Here is a 19,049-nt window from a genome sequence, read left to right as displayed (position 1 = left end):
CTTGGGAATTTTTTCAGCAGAATTTACAAAAGACGGCAAATATTTTTTGTTTTCGACTTCTCTTGGATACAGTTTTCAACCCAGACCATTTAAACTTCAAAGACAGATTGGACGTATCCGTACACATATTGAAGTTAAAATCGGCACCAGGTATGATGGAATTGTTTGATCATTTTTTAATTCTTTGTCCCCAGCATTGGGAAATATTTAAAGTCTAATTTTCAAAAGCTGATGCCAATTTATATTTATTTCAACACAAATCTTCATTACCTCACAGAAGTTATGCACCTCCTATTACTGAACTGTTTGAAGATTTTTCCAATTTTCCACATTTAACTACCAGTTCATCAACCTCTGGGACTATTATACTTACTCAATGTATTATGTCCTCGATCATCCTCAATCACACGAATGAAGTCTATCATTATTTTGCCATCTATTAATGTGAAATTATGTCCAGTTGCAAAATAGATCAAGGTGGTTTAATCTGCAGTACGTTCAAAGTTTGTACTCCAATGTTTTAGAATGTTCTGATCTTGCCTGGAATTAAATGTATGTGATTTTTTTTTTATAGAATGAAGATAATAACATCTGTCTGAACTTTTCAATGTTTCATTTTAATATATAAAAATGTTTTTCTGTTACAAATCATGATGTATTGTTTTATGTGTACATGTTATGTTGCCCGTCAAGGGCCCTTGATTGGAATAATAAATATTCTTCTTTTAGAATGGTCCGTGTCATTATTCCTTAAGTATTCAGTTTAAAACATATTTTTATTGACCAAAAAAAATGACAATAGGATCAGACACAAGTTTTGCAACTTAGAACGTCTTCTTCATTAATATGGAGACATGCAATGAACAAGAATGTAAAGGATATGGCTCATCGATTTCTAAAAGTCGAGTTGACCGTAAATTTATTTATGAAAGACCAAGTAGGCTGTTTTAATCTGGGAATAAATATTCACTCGAAAGGTAAGTTTTTATTTTTAAAGCAATTAAATTGCTGTTGTCAACTAATAGGATATTATATATAAAATCAAATGGATGAGCCATGTCTTTGGATAAATTGAACAATTTCATTCGAAGTCAACCAAAACTAGTTTATAGAGGCTAGGATGAAAAATTTTGTCCTGCATTTTTTTTAGTTGTAATCTCTGTCCTGCCTTTTTATTTTTCACTTTATTCGGTCCTGCCTTTTTTTATTAGTTTATCCTGACATTTTTTTACATAAATTGTCATCCTGCCTTTTTTTTGGGCAAAGTGTCTCATCCTGCCTTTTTTTCACTCAAAACTCCTGTCCTGCCTTTTTTTTCAAATTTCATCCTAGCCCCCCATAAAAATCAAATGGTAGTTCCCTAAGTTAAAAAAAAAAGGTATTATTTTATAACGAATAAGTATTCAGTATTATATGTCGTGCTTCTATTTTGTTTTTCCATGAATGTGTTTTGTCTGCTGGTAACAGGCTTATCTATCCTTTGTCCTAGAAAATTGTGTTTTGTTTCAACTGAATTTCTGTTTTTTATGAATACCGAGGGCTAGACGAAAGACATAAACTATACACTATTGTATGAGGGTCTGGATTAAGGGGTGGTCCTTCATTTCTTTATTTTTATTCAACTTTTAAGTCCTTTTTTCTAATCTTTATATTTAAGCACACCGTTATTCTCTACTATTTATTTTTTTGCTTATTTTTGTCTCGCCTGCTTTCGTCGCAGTATGCGAGACATAGGTATTACTATCCGGCGGCGGCGGCGTAAACTATTTGTTTAAAGCTTTATATTTCAGAAGATAGAAGACCTGGATGTTTCATATCTTGTATGCAGATACCTTATGTGACGAAGTTTTCGTCTGGCATATGTCAAATGTCATTGACCTCATTTTCATGGTTCAGCAACTGCTTGAAAAACAAATTAAGTTTTTTTGTCATGTGAATTTTTCACGTATTATGAGCAATAGGATAACCATATTTGGTATATGGTTTCCTTGCAACGTCTAAATGTCCGTCAGACAGGGTTCACCTGACCTCGACCTCATTTCATGGATCAGTGATCAAGGTTAAAGTTACGTTATTAGGTCCGTTTCTCAAATACTATAAGCAGTAGGTCAACTATATGTGGTGTATGGAATGACTGTGATGGATACATGCCAGTCTGGCAGGTTTCATCTGACCTTGACCTTACATAGCCAGAAATTAGTAGTACTTTTGCTAATTAATATTCATAATATGTAAATGAGAATTGTACCACGTGATAATAGTTTGAACTGGACTGGCTTGATATCATTAAAATCTTTAAAACACGGATATTATAAGTTGCCCGTCACAGAGTCCTTGTTTATAATCACTCTGATATTTCCGTAAAGTTGTCAGGCGGTCAAAATCAAAACAATGAACGCGAATTTAGTGAATTTTTCGTGTTTTCGTGAGTTTATTCTTCTTGAAATAGAGGCATTTTAACTTAACGTGGGAACCTAGAGTTCACCGACTACACATACAAGGTTTGGACTTTCTTATTCTTTGGACATTCAAGTTTCAAGTTTCACCCCGGCAACCTGTATTTCTAATGACCTTGTTAGCCAATTTTCAACACGAAGTTTGCAAATTTGACGTTTCAGCCATTTTAGCCTGTATTTTATACTGCAATGTTAAAAGCCTCTCGCTTCGATTTTTAAAATAGCTCAGGAACCTTGATTTTTGCAACGCCAGTCATTATATTTCGTTTAAATGGTGTATATTGTTGTGTATATTTATTTTCTGCCCCGGCAACCTGTCTATCACTTAAATCAAAGTTAAAACAGACATTTTTTCTAAATTCCCTATCATTTTAATATAATTTCCGTAACCCGTATCCGATTTCTTTAGTATAATATTCAAATAAGCAAAGTGGCGTTGATTTCTGGATATGATTTTCATGGTTCATTGGTCAATGTTAAGTTTTTGTGGTTTGGTCTGTTTTTCAAGTACTATAAGCAACAGGTCAACTATATTTGGTGTATGGAATGATTGTTTGGTGTACTTGTCTGTCTGGCAGGTATCATCTGACCTTGACCTCACTTTCATGGTTCATTGGTCAATGTTAAGTTTTTGTGTTTTGATCTGTATTTCAAGTACTATAAGCAATAGGTCAACTATATTTTGTGTATGGAATGAATGTAAGGTGTACATGTCGGTCTAGCAGGTATCATCTGACCTTGACCTCATTTTCGTGGTTCATTGGTCAATGTTAGGTCTTTGTGTTTTGGTTGGTTTTCCAAATACTAATAGCAATAGGTTAGCTATGTTTGGTGTTTGGGACAATTGTAATGTGTACATGTCTGTCTGACAGGTATTATCTGACCTTGACCTCATTTTCGTGGTTCATTGTTTAATGATAAGTTTTCGTAATTTTGTCAGTTTATCAGATACTATAAGCAACAGGTCAACTATATTTGGTGTATGGAATGATTGTAAGGTGTACATGTCTGTCTGGCCTGGTTCATCTGACCATGACCTCATTCTCATAGAACATTGATAATGTTAAGTTTATGTGATACTTGTAGTAAAACCTTCATGTCACAGACTTTCAACATAAATTCAATGATAAGTAAGACAGGCGAGACACTTCAGCGTGTGCACTCTTGTTTTTTATTCTTTATTGATTGCCCATTATTTTGCACTTTTTACCCATTATTCTCTTTTCTGTAAACCAACCAGACCCCTAATGTGTGTTGCATAGTCACCTGATATGCATTGTCAACGTATTTTAACAATGGTAACACGATGGTTGTCACTGGGGGGAGCTCAGCCTCATGTTTTGGTTATTGATCAGTTCTTAAAAGTTTGTATTAGGTATCGGATATCAAAATATTTGGTCTCGAGCAACACTAAGAGACATCAATTGTGGCGATGCGCATCTGGTTCAGTAAATTTGGTACCGTGTATGCTATTACTACCTCTTGGTCGATCTCCTTTTCCCCGAATGTGACCTACCGAATTAGACTTATATTATCACCGGGTTTGTACTAACATGAGCAACACGACGGGTGCCACATGTAGAGCAGGATCTGCTTACCCTTCCGGAGCACCTGAGATCAGCCCCAGTTTCTGGTGAGGTTCGTGCTGCTCAGTTTTTAGTTTTCTATGTTGTTTTTTGTGTACTGTTGTTTTTTTTGTCTTTTTTTTTAGCCATGGCGTTGTCAGTTTATTTTCGACTTGTGAGTTTAAATGTCCCTTTGGTATCCTTCGCATTTCTTCGACTGTTTATGTTCTTATACATCTTGGCTTTCAAATATTCGACTTTGAGCGTTCCTGATGAAGGTAAATCCAGAAAAGCGTGTTGTTTTCATTTTTTATATGTTCTGTTTCTTTTAGATGTTGAAAAACTACCTAATCATATATATACCGGTATCATAACCTACCGTTACTTAGAGAACTTAAACCTATCCCATCGATTTTTTTACAGAATAGACAAACCACATTATGTCATCAATTATATTTTTATAATAACCCGTACGCGTACATTGCTTCATATTTTCTTCCACAACATTTGTGTTTCGTTTGGAGTGGATGTTTTATAGCAAAATATAGGCGTTATAATGGGAACCAGCTGTTTTCCTCTATTTGTCAATATTGTCCCTAGTTCATATGAGGCAAACTTAATAGAACTTCTCCTGTTCCCACCGTAGAACCCTTAATAAACTAGGGTGCCAGGTTGGCTGTGTGGTAATAATTAATGATAAGATACACAATCACGACTTGTCAAAGTTAGGAAGTTGAATTGCGAAGAGAGAGTGCCACGCCCTCAACACGATACAGAATCATTGTAAAGTTCTTTCCATATCCAACATACCCTAATTTTCCAGTGGCAGTAAAAATTCCCCGCAATTAATTCCGGTCGACCCCTACCCAGTGCCCCTACGTTGCAGAACATCCCTATTGTATTAATCGTTAATTTGTTCTTGTCTTTAGCATGCATGAATTATGCCACTGGGCGTAAAATAGACAACTATCTATAATTCAATAATATAGAAGCTACTACATGAAAAATGAAAACAAGCAAAGTATTATCTTTAACTTCATGTTCCGCTTTAAAGATGATTCCACTAGAGGGACAGACTCTGATTACACTTCTGGGGCACATGAGACCACCTTCAATTTGAATGATGGTTTCTTGTGTTGCAGTCCTTAGTTTATATGTAGTGTCGTTTTTTCGACATTGAAATGTCCGTTTTTCAGCAACTTATGAATTAAGATTGTTAAATTAGAGACAACAGTAGTTTACTGATGTTCAAATAACATATAATCCATTCAGTTATATAGATACAATGGATGAGCATTGATTCTTGAAAAAGAAACCATGAGCCCGGAGGGCGAATGGTTTGTTTTTCATGAATCAACGCTTATCCATTGTATCTATAACTTAAACTATTGTGTTAATGCCTTTTCAAAATTATGCCTTTTCTTAATTAGAAGGTATTGTAAGTGAGTTTAAATAACCATGTTATCGTGTCCAACGATGCATTAATAAATCTAAGATCATAATTAATTGGTTAAAAAACTACAAACATAACACAACACGTCTGCCTTTAAAGATCTTTATATTATCAGGCATCTGAATATTATCGGTTTTTACAAAATAAGACATATTCGAACTTATTTCTAATAAGATTGAGAATTGAAATGGGGAATGTGTCAAAGAGACAACATCCATATATAATAGGTATGTTACCGACATTTCCAGCAAGAAGCCTTATTCTAGGCACATCACGATTTTCTCGCATAGGAATTTGCGAATAAACATTTGTAAAATTATGTAGCAAAACAGATGAAATCATACTATATTTATAAAACAAAAATGGACAAATAGAATGTAATCATTTTCGGTTCAAATATGTGAAATAGTCCATAATAGTCAAAAAATAAACGGTAAAACTCGATATTATTACAAAAATATCCACAATAACATACAAAACAAGAAAACAAAAAACAAAAACAACAGGAAAACTAAGGAATAGGGAAAAAAAGAGAATACAGGGATTCGAACCTAAACCGACAAATCCCTACCTTTAACTCATTGATCTTAACCATGCTAACCTCGCGGCTACCAACTTATACTATAGGATTGCCTATTATGTATATATAAAGGTACAAGCCCTGTGTGTCCGTTGTACCGATGTATATCACATGTTCATTAATATATATGAAATAGACATTTAAATTGTAACCGATTGGTAGCCGAGAGGTTTCGTCGATATGTTGATGTCAGTCACACATAACAGATTTCAAGGACGGGCTCGATTCCCAGTGAAGGCATATAAAAATAACAAAAATGAAAGATAAGTTTTTAAATTAGTTCCATTAGTGAACAGAAATCAGTAAATAAGCCAACTCAAACTTACTGAAATTAGACGCACAATTGAAACAATTGAACATAGTTTGGTGAGTCCGTTTCAGCGACAGATTTAGGAAGCGTTGATTCTAGAAAAAGAATCCACGGTAAATGAATAGGCTAACGTCACGACAATGCTTTGAGAAGATGTTTACTGATGTTCAAATGACATCAAATCCATTCAGAAGATGTTTACTGATGTTCAAATGACATCAACCCATTCAGAAGATGTTTACTGATGTTCAAATGACACCAAATCCATTCAGAAGATGTTTACTGATGTTCAAAAGACACCAAATCCATTCAGAAGATGTTTACTGATGTTCAAATGACATCAACCCATTCAGAAGATGTTTACTGATGTTCAAATGACACCAAATCCATTCAGAAGATGTTTACTGATGTTCAAATGACACCAAATCCATTCAGAAGATGTTTACTGATGTTCAAATGACACCAAATCCATTCAAAAAATACAAACCAAGGTAAAAAAAAACACCCAAAAATAAGGGAATCACACGAACTCAAAAAGGTGCAAGACCTTGTGTGTCATTTGTTCTTTCTTCCTCTGTGTACATTGTGCCGTAGCCAGATTTAACACAACATTTTTGAATTTACGGTTTCATTGCCCTTCAATTGCAATTGATTTGGCCTTCCATCTGTTCTGATTAGAGCGCCTCTAATGAGTTTCCTTAAATTCTAATTCGTAAACTCAAACGAACATAAAATATTTATCAAATAACCACAAACTCTTACATGGGAGACGCCACTTGCAGAGACAAGCGCACATTTTATTATAAATATGAGTATAATATTGTGGAAAGTTCATATAAATACACAGGTATTAAGCAGCTTGTACATGTACTGGTTTCCCCATACTAGTGGTCTACAAATCTGAAAATAAATAATATAATTAATAATATTATTTATTTGGCAAAATGCTACTGTACACTTTGACTGCAATGGCTCGAATGCTTTAAACCACCTGAGTTCACTCGTGCATGAACTCAATATCCCAATCGAACCGACCTTACTATAATTAACCAAACACTAGTCAACTATAAACAAACAACATTTTTACATGTTCGATTTTTGTACAACTTTGACAAATACATTTAAATTCTAATTCGTAAACTCAAACGAACATAAAATATTTATCAAATAACCACAAACTCTTACATGGGAGACGCCACTTGCAGAGACAAGTGCGCTCGAAACACAAAGAACGGGAAAATAGCATTGAATATTTATTTGAATTCCTAAATTTTGTTAAACAGATAACTGTGCTTTTAAGTCTTCTCTAACGTAACCATTCTTTCGTCTGTCCCAATTTAACCTGTTATGATTCAGAAAAATCCTATCAGAAATACAGGCGTTAGCACTGGCTCTTGTATATGAGAGACGTCTGGAATCATTTCGAAACCTATGAACATTGGACTTCTCAGAGAATGTTATTTTAACTAAAAATTTTAATCAAGGTGTATGTCAGCATCTTAAATATAGCTATTTAAAGAAGTTTATTCTGTTAAATAATATACCAATATGCATGTCTGAAGTTCAGCCTTATAGCTTCAATAACAATCAGTATTGTCTAAATATTCGCCCTAGTGACTTTAATAATAATATGCTAAGTTACTTTAATAATAAACAGCCCAGTGGCTTCATCAACAACCACCTGCCCGTTTTTTGTAATAACAAACCTGTCCAGTGTTTTCAACAGCAACAGCACAGTGTCTTCAATAACAACCTACCCAGTGTCTTCAACAACAACCAGCCAAGCGCCATTAATAACAACATGCAAGTGTTTTCAACGACAACCAGCCCAGTGTCTTTAATAACAAACCTACCCAGTGGCTAATACAAAAAACAGGCCCAGTGTCTTCAACAACAACCAGCCCAGAATTTTCAACAACAACCAGCTCAGTGTATTCAATAACAACAAGTCCAGTGTCTTAAATAACAACCTGCCCGATGTCTTCAACAACAACCAGCACAGTGTCTTCAATAACAACATGCCTAGAGGCTTTAACAACAACCAACCGAGTGTCTTCAACAACAACCTGCCCATAGTTTCCAACAATAACATGCCCAGTGTCTTTAACAACAACCTGCCCAGTGTCTTGAATAACTACCAGCCAAGTGTCTGCAATAACAACCTGCTCAGTGGCTTCATTAACAAACAGCCAAGTCACTGCAAGTGTCTTCAACATCTACTAGCCCAGTGTCCTCAACACCCAGCTCGGTGTCTTCAACAACAACTAGCCCAGAGTCTTCAATAACTACAAGCCCAGTATCTTCAAAAAACAACATGCCCAGTTGCGCCAATAACAACATGCCCAGTTGCGTCAAAAACAACACGCCCAGTGGCGTCAATAACTGTAACTATCAGCCCAGTGGCTTAATTAATTACTACATGCCAAGTGGCTTCAATAACAACCAGTCAAGTGTTTTTCACAACATACTTTTCACTTGTGTCAATAACAACCTGCTCAGTGTCTTCACTAACAACCTGCCCAGTGGCTTTAAAAACAACCTGCCATGTGGCTTCAATACCAACCTGCTCAGTGGCATTAATAACATGCCCAGTGGCTTAAATAACTATCAGCCTATAACTTTAATTACGCATGTCCAGTGGCTTCAATGACATCCTGCCCATTGGCATTAATAAAAAACTCTGCCCAATTGCGTCAATAATAACATGCCCAGTGGCTTAATTATCTATCAGCCCAGTGGCTTTAACTACAACTGGCCAAGTGTCTTCAATAACACACCCAGTGGCTTCAACAACCTGCCTGTCCATTGGCGTCAATAACAACTACCCAAGTATCTTCAACAATAAACTGCCCAATGATTTACAAGCAACCTGCCCAATGGCTTCAATAACAACACGCCCAGTTGCGTCTATAACAACCTGCCTCGTGGCGTCAATAACAACATACCCAGTGGCTTAACTAACAACCTGCCCAGTGGCTTCAATAACAACATGCCCAGTGGCGTCTACAACAACCTGCCCAGTGGTTTCAATAACAACACGCCCAGTGGCATCAATAACAATCTGTCCAGTGGCGTCAATAACAACCTACCCAGTGGCTTTACAAACAACCTGCCCAGTGGCTTCAATAACAACACGGACAGTGGCGTCTATAACAACCTGCCCAGTGACATCTATAACAATCTACCCAGTGGCGTCAATAACAACCTGCCCAGTGGCTTTACAAATAAACACGCCCAATGGTGTCAATAACAACACGCCCAGTGGCGTCTGTAACAACCTGCCCAGTGGCGTCCATAACAACATGCCTAGTGCCCTATAAACAACCTGCCTCGTGGCGTCAATAACAACATACCCAGTGGCTTCAATAACAACACGCCCAGTGGCGTCTACAACAACCTGCCCAGTAGCTTCAATAAACAACACGCCCAGTGGCATCAATAACAACCTGCCCAGTGGCTTTACAAACAACCTGCCCAGTGGCTTCAATAACAACACGCACAGTGGCGTCTATAACAACCTGCCCAGTGACATCTATAACAATCTGCCCATTGGCGTCAATAACAACCTGCCCAGTGGCTTTACAAATAAACACGCCCAATGGTGTCAATAACAACACGCCAAGTGGCGTCTGTAACAACCTGCCCAGTGTCGTCATTAACAACATGCCCAGTGCCCTACAAACAACCTGCCCAGTGGCTCCAATAACAACACGCCCAGTGGTTTCAATAACAACACGCCCAGTTGCGTCAATATCAACATACCCAGTGGCTTTACAAACAAACACGCCCAGTGGCGTCAAAAACAACAACGCACCCAGTGGCGTCTGTAACAACATGCCCAGTGGCTTTATAACTACCAGCCCATGGCTTAAATTACGACATGCCCATTGTTTTCAACAGCATCCTGCCCATTAGCATTAATTATAATCTGCCCAGTGGTGTCAATAACAACATGCCCAGTAGCGTTAATAACAACATGCCCAGTGGCTTAATTACAACTTGCCCAGTGTCTTCAATAACAACATGTCCAGTGGCTTCAACAACCTGCTCAGTTGCGTCAACAACAACCAGTCCAGTGGCTTCAACAAGAACGTGCCCATTAGCTTCAATAACAACATGCCCAGCGGTTTAAATAACTATCAACCAAGTGGCTTTAATTACGACATGCCCAGTGGCTTCATTAGCAACTAGTCCAGCGGCTTCAATAACAACCATCCAGTGACTTCAAAAACAACCTGTCCAGTGGATTAAATGATAAACAGCTCAGAGGCTTAATATAACTATCAGTCCAGTGCCTTCAATAACAACCAGTCCAGTGGCTTCAATAACAAACTTTCCAGTGACTTCAATAACAACCATTCCGGTGACTTAAATAACAACCTTTCAGTGACTTCAATAACAACCTGTCTAGTGGATTTAATGCCCATAGGCTTAATATAATATCAGTATAGTGCCGTCAATACAGCATGTCCAGTGCCTTCAATAACAACCAGTCCAGTGGCTTCAATAACAACCTGTCTAGTGTATTTAATGATAACAGCCCAGAAGCTTAAATAACTATCAGTCCAGTGCCTTCAATTACAACATGCCCATTGGCGTCCAGTGACTTCAATAACAATCAGTACATATACTTCAATAATAACCAGTCAACGGCTTCAATAAAATCAGCACAGTGGCTTCAATGACAACCAGTCACTTAGTATCAAGACAACCAGTCAGGAGCACGTGGTTTCAAAATTTTTACCAACACATGCAGTAATTTTAACAATCAATCAGCCCAGTGATTAAGACAAATAGATACTCAGAAAGTAGAAAACCCTAAAGAAATCTACTAGTATCATTCCCAGTGGTAATTAAGCAACAATAATCAAAATGAAATTCTTGGTAACTGTATTATAGTTTAGCTACAGCTCATGATAACTATACATTATATAACCTGCGCATGTCAGAACTCTGAACAAGGATAAACAAAACCAAAAACAAAAATTTTTATAGTCCAATTCCTTTCTCTGAATTAGCTTCTGAAACAAATTCAGCATTATTAAATATTTCTTGTTAAATATAACAGTATAACTGGCGGAACTGTGATAAACTGGATATAAGAACCATAATCAATCATGTCTAAAACAAATGAATGTGTATCATTATCTTTCAAATACTTATATATGTTCTTCTCATTTCCATAAACAGATCATGAAGAGAGATTCTTTTTCATAATCAAATGACATGTTCTGAATTACAACCTAAATGTTCATTTTTATAATATATTTAGTTTCAATATGATGAAAAACAATACATGATGTAAACAATACTTATCACCTTGATCTTTAAAACGCTCTTGTTCCTTGTGCTACTTGGTCCGTCAAGGTCCGTGTTACAGCAAACCTAATTTTCTTCTCAATCTCGGAATCCTGAGCAAGCTCGTCTGATAGGTATTCTTTGACTGTATCCCATTCTGCTGGTGACTTGTCAGCGATCTTAATACACTGGTTCCGCTTAAGAATTTTCTCCATAAGGTATAGCTAATATCCACGACTTTAGAATATTCATCACGCTCGGCTGCACGTTTGATCCTGGACACTATATAATCAATTTCAGAATTAAATTCGTGCTGAACATGCTTACTGTAACTTAAACTAATAAGAAAGTCTTGATTTAAGCTGTTTATAACAAGGTTTCTGATTTATTCGTCGCGTCTTCCAGAAGTTCCATCTTTAGGCTATCAATTTTACTATTTAAATACTGTTTAAAATTGTTCAAGGTTATGTCTGCAATTTTGGTTAACATATCTTCATTGTTATGTCAGTATCATAATATCATAAAGGTGATTTTCTTCACGTTCAGAATTTTCCATATTACGAAAAGTACAAGTTGAAGATAAACTAATAAAATGCTACTGTACACTTTGACTGCAATGGCTCGAATGCTTTAAACCACCTGAGTTCACTCTTGCATGAACTCAATATCCCAATCGAACCGACCTTACTATAATTAACCAAACACTAGTCAACTATAAACAAACAACATTTTTACATGTTCGATTTTTGTACAACTTTGATAAATACATAATGCTACTTCTGTTGATTTGTATAGTCTTGTTAGTAATTGTTCTTCGCTGGGCATTTTCAAAATATTCATGCTATGTCTGTTGGCCTGGAAAATGTATCCAGCCTTTTTTTGAAGACCTTAATCTGTAAATAAATTTATTCTGTGTATCTTACCAATTTTCGTAATTGGCGCAGCAGGAACAAACTACTACACCCGTAGTACCTGAGTACAACCCATTTTTTGGATTGAGCTTCTGTTTGTCAGATCTTTTTTGTATTTTGTATTTTGTAGGTCGATTGTTATTTGTCTTTCGTCTTACTTCGCCATGATTTGTCTGTCCTTTATTATTTCTTAAGTTAGGTTCCTACTTCCTTAATGAAATTTTGTAGACCTTTTTAGTATTTTATTTCGTATTATCTGTAGGTCTTATTGCTTATTTATTTGTGCACTTCGAAAAACCTTATCAATGCTGTAATGCTGTATTTTGTTCTCATCTAAATAAATCTTTGCAGAGGTTGAAGACTTATTATCCTAGATACCACACACAAAAAATTGTGAAGTTATGCATTTTTAGCTCACCATTCCAAAGGAAATGTGAGCTTTTGCCATCACTTGGCGTCCGTCGTCGTCGTCGTCGTCGTCGTCGTCCGCCGTCGTCGTCGTCGTCGTCGTCCGTCAGGTGTAAACTATTTCAAACATCTCCTTTGAACAAATTCCAACCATACTTAAGCTGAATGATCCTTAGGGTATCTAGAATAAAGTTTGTGTTTTATTTTTGGTTTCGTCCAAAAACATTGTCGCCATGGCTAAAAATAAAACATAGGGGTAAAATGCAGTTTTTGGCTTATATCTCAAAAACTAAAGCATTTAGAGCAAATCTGACATGAGGTAAAAATGTTCATTAGGTCAAGTTCTATCAGCCCTGAAATTTTCAGATGAATCTAACAACCCATTGTTGGGTTGCTGCCACTAAATTGGTAATTTTAAGGAAATTTTGCAGTTTTCGGTTATTGGCTTGAATATTATTAAAGATAAAGATAAACTGTAAACAGCAAAAAGTTCAGCAAAGTAAGATCTACAAATAAGTTTTATATGACCAAATGTCAATTGACCCCTTAAGGAGTTATTGCCCTTTAAAGACAATTTTTCACAATTTGTTCATCTAGTTTGCTTACTTTAAAAAATCTTCTCCTTTGAAACGGCTGGATCAATTTCAGCCAAACTTGGGTTGAATGAGTGTCAGAGTATCTAGTATTAATTTCCTTGTACGTCAAGAAACATAGCCACTATTGCTTAAATGGAACATAGGGGTAAAATGCATTTTTTTTTTGCTTTTGAAGAAAATATGAGATACAAAGAACATTTAAATGGCATGTTTAAGCCACTCATTAACATATATTGAAAAACAAAAATAATCATTGATGAAAGATTTAAGCAAACAATTACAGGTGAGCGATTCAGGCTCTTGAGAGCCTCTTGTTAAGATTCACTTGCAAAGTCTGTCGTCAAGTATTTTTAGTTGTTATTCAAACACACCTTCTCTGTTGTTATGATTCATTAGAAAGATATTTATTTCACTTGACCCATATATTTCATTTTTTAATACTATGAATTTTTAATGTTATTATATCAACCTGTAGCCTAAATATATAAAAATAGTAGAATCTGAAGCGAGATGATGTATCCAATATATTTGCTTTTCAAGACAAAAATGTCAAGTTGAACTCGAACACGCCTGAACACGAAAAAGTGTACTCGAATTTCTCTTTTCGATGAGATTATTACCCATTTGTAGGATTTTTTCACAAAAGACTGTCGCCGGGGGCAGAGATGCAAATTAATGCTTTAAAAAGATCATTCTTTTATCTTTCTGTGTTATTTTTGTCGGCGGAATGTATGCTTATGGACAAAAAGGATCCACATGTTTTTGGACCTACCACAATTGACTGTTTTGTGAAAATTTGTCTTCAATTGGAAAGTTTGCAGTTAAGTAAAAACACGTATATAATATGCAAAAAATCCTACATTATGCACCTACATTAAACTTTTAAAGCCCATAGAAACAGATGTAAACAATTCAAATATACCAACGTAGCCGTTTTAACCTTCTCTAATAAAGAGTTTCATTTCTTATGTTTTATTTCAACTGGATATCAGCCTGTTTCCATTTCGAAAGAGGATATCATTTGTATCTTATAATTACGGTTTGTATGTATTTTTGTACCTGTATAAAGTGATTTATGTACATGTATCTATTATATATCAAAATATCGCACTTTCTTGATTAATAGAGAACACCGAAATTCCTGTCTCCATGCATCTTTTCGAAGTGATGTGAAATATTATATCCCTATTGTTTATCTTATCAAGGCCATGAACTTTGTTTTGCAAGTCGTATTAGATAATATAAACAACGTGAGCTTTATATTGTTTATCCAGGTCACGTCGTTGTGGATTCAAAAATATTTAAGACGTAAGTTTACTTTATACACATATGTGACATATGTGGCATTGATATGAATTGTTTTGTTTGTTTGTTTAAAAAAAATGATTTGTATTTATTGTTTTGGAAAAATATCTGGATACTATTAGGATCATTCATCGCGAAAGATACCAAAGGGACATTCCAACCTTATAGTAGTCAAAGAGAAACTAACAAAGCCATGTCAACATGGTCAAAGAGAAAATGTTGAAAAACGTAGAAAACACCAATGGTTCCAATAAAAAACCATAAGTAAAAGAGAAACTGACAACGCTACGACAAAGATATTTTGTTTTTGAAAAAGGTAGACGTTACCAAGGATGCTATAAAATAACAAGTAGAAAAAGAACACTATTAACACCAATTGGCCAACAGAAATGGAAACAACATACTATCAGCCAACTGCAAAAAGTAAAATAACAAAAATACCGAACTCCGTGGAAAATTCAAAACGGAAAGTCCCTAAACAAATGACAAAATCAAAAGCTCAAACATATCAAACGAATGGATAACAACTGTCATATTCCTGACTTGGTACACGCATTTTCTGATGTAGAAAATGGTGGATTGAACCTGGTTTTATAGATAGATAAACCTCTTACTTGTATGACAGTCGCTTAAAATTCCATTATATTGACAAAAATGTGTGAACAAAACAAACAAACATACTAGTAATAGGTAAAAATTTCAAATATGGGGGTACAACAGTCAACATTGTGTTATAATCAAAACACTACATAGAAAACTACTGATTGAAGAACTACAACTCAATCAAACACCAGAGATGAAATAAGGTACTCCAGATCTTATAAACACTCTATTCGCCTTCCACGCCATTCTGCTATTCTGGTTCATCAATCGCTGCTCGTAATATCTGAAAATATAAGTATACATTCAAGACAAAGATTGAAAAAATATGACCAATATGTAAATAACGTTTGACTGTCACCCCATCCTCTATGTTTAGAATAATGTCGTCCGAATCAATATTTATTTTACCAACATGTCTTACATCCACAACTAAAATGATATTAAACTATTGCATCAGCAACTATAAGATAATGACAATAATAATAATACAATAAACTGGTGAACCAAAATTGTAAATACAAGAATCTATCTTAGATCTAAATTAAGATGAATCTATGTTGTTTGACTTCTAACTGTAACAATATGTATATTTTTTAATTAAAACTTTTTGTTATTAAATTTTGGAAATCATTTTGAATTAAAGAACAATACTCGAGGGTTTCACCTGCCCAGTAGTCAGAACTTCACGACTGGTATGAACCTGAGAATATTGATTGATTGAAATTACTGTTATGAAAGTTCAGAACAAATTTCAAATTCAAGAATGTGTTTCCCTGAGGCATACTACAATCTGTCGATACATATATTTTTGGCATTGCACAAAGTCAAGTTTTTCTCTGACTGTTAATGACGTCTTAACACTAAATCCATTGGATGTTGGATGTGTACTGATTGATATTTTAGACTTGGATATGTTGTATAATAATTTTGTTGTTGTTCTAGTAAAATTATGAATTGCCATGGCACAGACAAAATTTTAATATAACAGATACATGATTTTTTGTTAGTTGTTATTGGCTTAGAACTAGATGTCATGATCTTCGAATACTCTTAGATCTTTACTCTGTGTTTTTTATTTGTTTTGTTGAATGTATAAATACCCTGCCACGTCTGGTCTGTGTTTTTGGTATATGTTTTTCTGCTTTGTATCGATCTGAGGAGTTCATCCTATTCCAAATGATTATTATGTTGTACTGTTACACCACTGTCCTAGGTAAGGGAAGGGTTGGCGCCTTCAAACATGTCCCAAGTCAGGAGCCTGAAGTTCAGTGGTTGTCGTTGATTCAACCACTGAACTTCATGTCTGTCATATTTGTTTTTCAAAAATTGTTTTCTTATATATTAGGCCGCTAGTTTTCTTAATTGAATTTTTGTCATATTTTGCATGTCGGGACCTTTGACAGCAGACTATACGGTTTGGGTTTTTCTCTTTGTCGAAGGCCATACGGTTGCCTATATTTACTTACATCCACTTCTTTTGAACTTTGGTGGATATGTATCTCATTGGCAATCATACCACATCACCATATTTTTATATAGCTCTGATTAGTTGTCCTGTCCCAGTTTGTCTGTACTTTTTGTCCAAACCGTCAATTGTATGAATATCTAAAGTATGACATTCCATGTTTATCTGATATGTCGAAAAAAACCTGGTTTGGATGGAAAAAAGCTTTTACCAGCTCCAAAGTCAACCTTTTATTGAATTAAATTGAATATATTTGTTACATCCATCGTTGCTAGCCAAGGGTTACGATCCAGAGGAATGGACTTGATCGTAACCCTTGGCTAGCGAAGATGGTTACATTTGACATTTTACAAAAGCCTATATGCATCTGATAAAATTTTGACTTAGATACCTCGCGCTCGATTATGACTATCAATAAATCAAGACCATACATCACACACATATTTAAATCATTGAAAGAAAATGTGAAAAATTGGTTACTTCATACTTTTTAAATATGAAAGATATTGTTCAATTGAAATGAAAATTGAGGTTTTGATGTTGCCATTTGTTAAGGGACTTTTCGTTCTGAATTTTTCTTGGAGTTCGGTATTTTGTTTTTTTTACTTTTTAGTAACGGATTTTCATTATTCATAGCAACAATACAATGTATGAGCTTTAATCATAGAAAATTTTGGTTTTAAATATGTAAAAATTTCTGATATAAACGTTATTCAAAATTTCTGCCTTTTGAAATACTAGAAACATTATACATTTATACATGTTTTTATTTTACATATAGTATCATTTTTTGGGAATGTTTTTCTTTAATTTTCTTGCTAATAGCTATAATGGGACTTTTGAGGACTTCATATATAGATAGGACATATACGAGGAGCTTTATTTCATTTACCAGCACCAGAACGATTCTACTGTTGGTGGACTGTTAGTCCCAAAGGGCATCCTCATGTAAGTTGTTTCGGTACTGCCAGATTTATTACGTATTGTTATAAATTTAGAAGCTAAATCAATCCATAGAACTGATGATAAAGGTGAGGCAAAAAAAAAAATATAAAAAATAAAAAAATAACCAAAAAATGTGTCTTAATTTAGGGGGATCATTGGTATATATTTCCTCAGATAGATTTTTTTATACGTTCCCAGAATGTAGATTTGTCCATTTTTTTCAAAATATATAATAAAAAGTACGGGTCACCGTGCTATTATTCAAGCTACAAATCGTGCAAAATTGCCCAAAATTGCATAGATTGTTCATGAAAAAAACACTTTGTTGTGAATAAAAAAAAAAAATCTATGAGATAGAATTTTCAAATAAGATATGAGAAGATAGGTTTTAAAATATGCTTTAAGAAAATAAAAATAAAAAACTTGTTTTCTTGCTACAAGTAAAAAATGAAAATTTCTCTATCATTTCTTTGTAAAAAGATTACTGTTTGATTTATCTCCCCTTAAATGGCTAAGTTGACAAACACAAATATTTGGTATTTGATAAATCAGTCTAAATAATGCAGTTAATCACATAAAAGGTAGACAAATTGTATAAACACCTGTCTGCTTTAGAATTGATTGGAGCGCTTTATATTTTATACAGTCACACGGTAAGTATGAAAGTATGGTGCCCCTTCTAATTATTTTTGTCAATGTGTTGCAATCTCACTGACATACGTAATTCATATCCTTTTAATGATATCAGACCATTTGATTTTCTGGAGGGGGATCGGAAGGATTTTGTATATGAATATGGTAACTGAAAATAAATAATTTTGCATATGAAAGGATGAAAAGGTTTATTCTTCAACACAAATTCAGGAATCAATCGTGTACAAAAGTGCAAATCAATTTTCGCGCGAAAAAAAAACAACAAAAAAACAAAACACATGCGTAGCAACAGAGGAACCTAAATAGTCAATCCGCAAAAAACCTCCTGGCCCCTCAGAATATCAAATGGTCGCCCCTTAGTTAAACAAATAGATATGGTTACAGGTTTAACGACCCTTTAAATGTTTTATTGAACAATGTAACAGATAACAAAGAATTAAAGTATTCATAACACGTGTTTTTTTTAGATAATTAACAAAACAAGCTATTATGAAGACAAT

This window comes from Mytilus californianus, unplaced genomic scaffold (assembly GCF_021869535.1).
Source record: "Mytilus californianus isolate M0D057914Y unplaced genomic scaffold, xbMytCali1.0.p SCAF_10, whole genome shotgun sequence".
Classification (NCBI taxonomy): domain Eukaryota; kingdom Metazoa; phylum Mollusca; class Bivalvia; order Mytilida; family Mytilidae; genus Mytilus; species Mytilus californianus.
Note: the sequence above shows the minus strand (reverse complement) of the source record.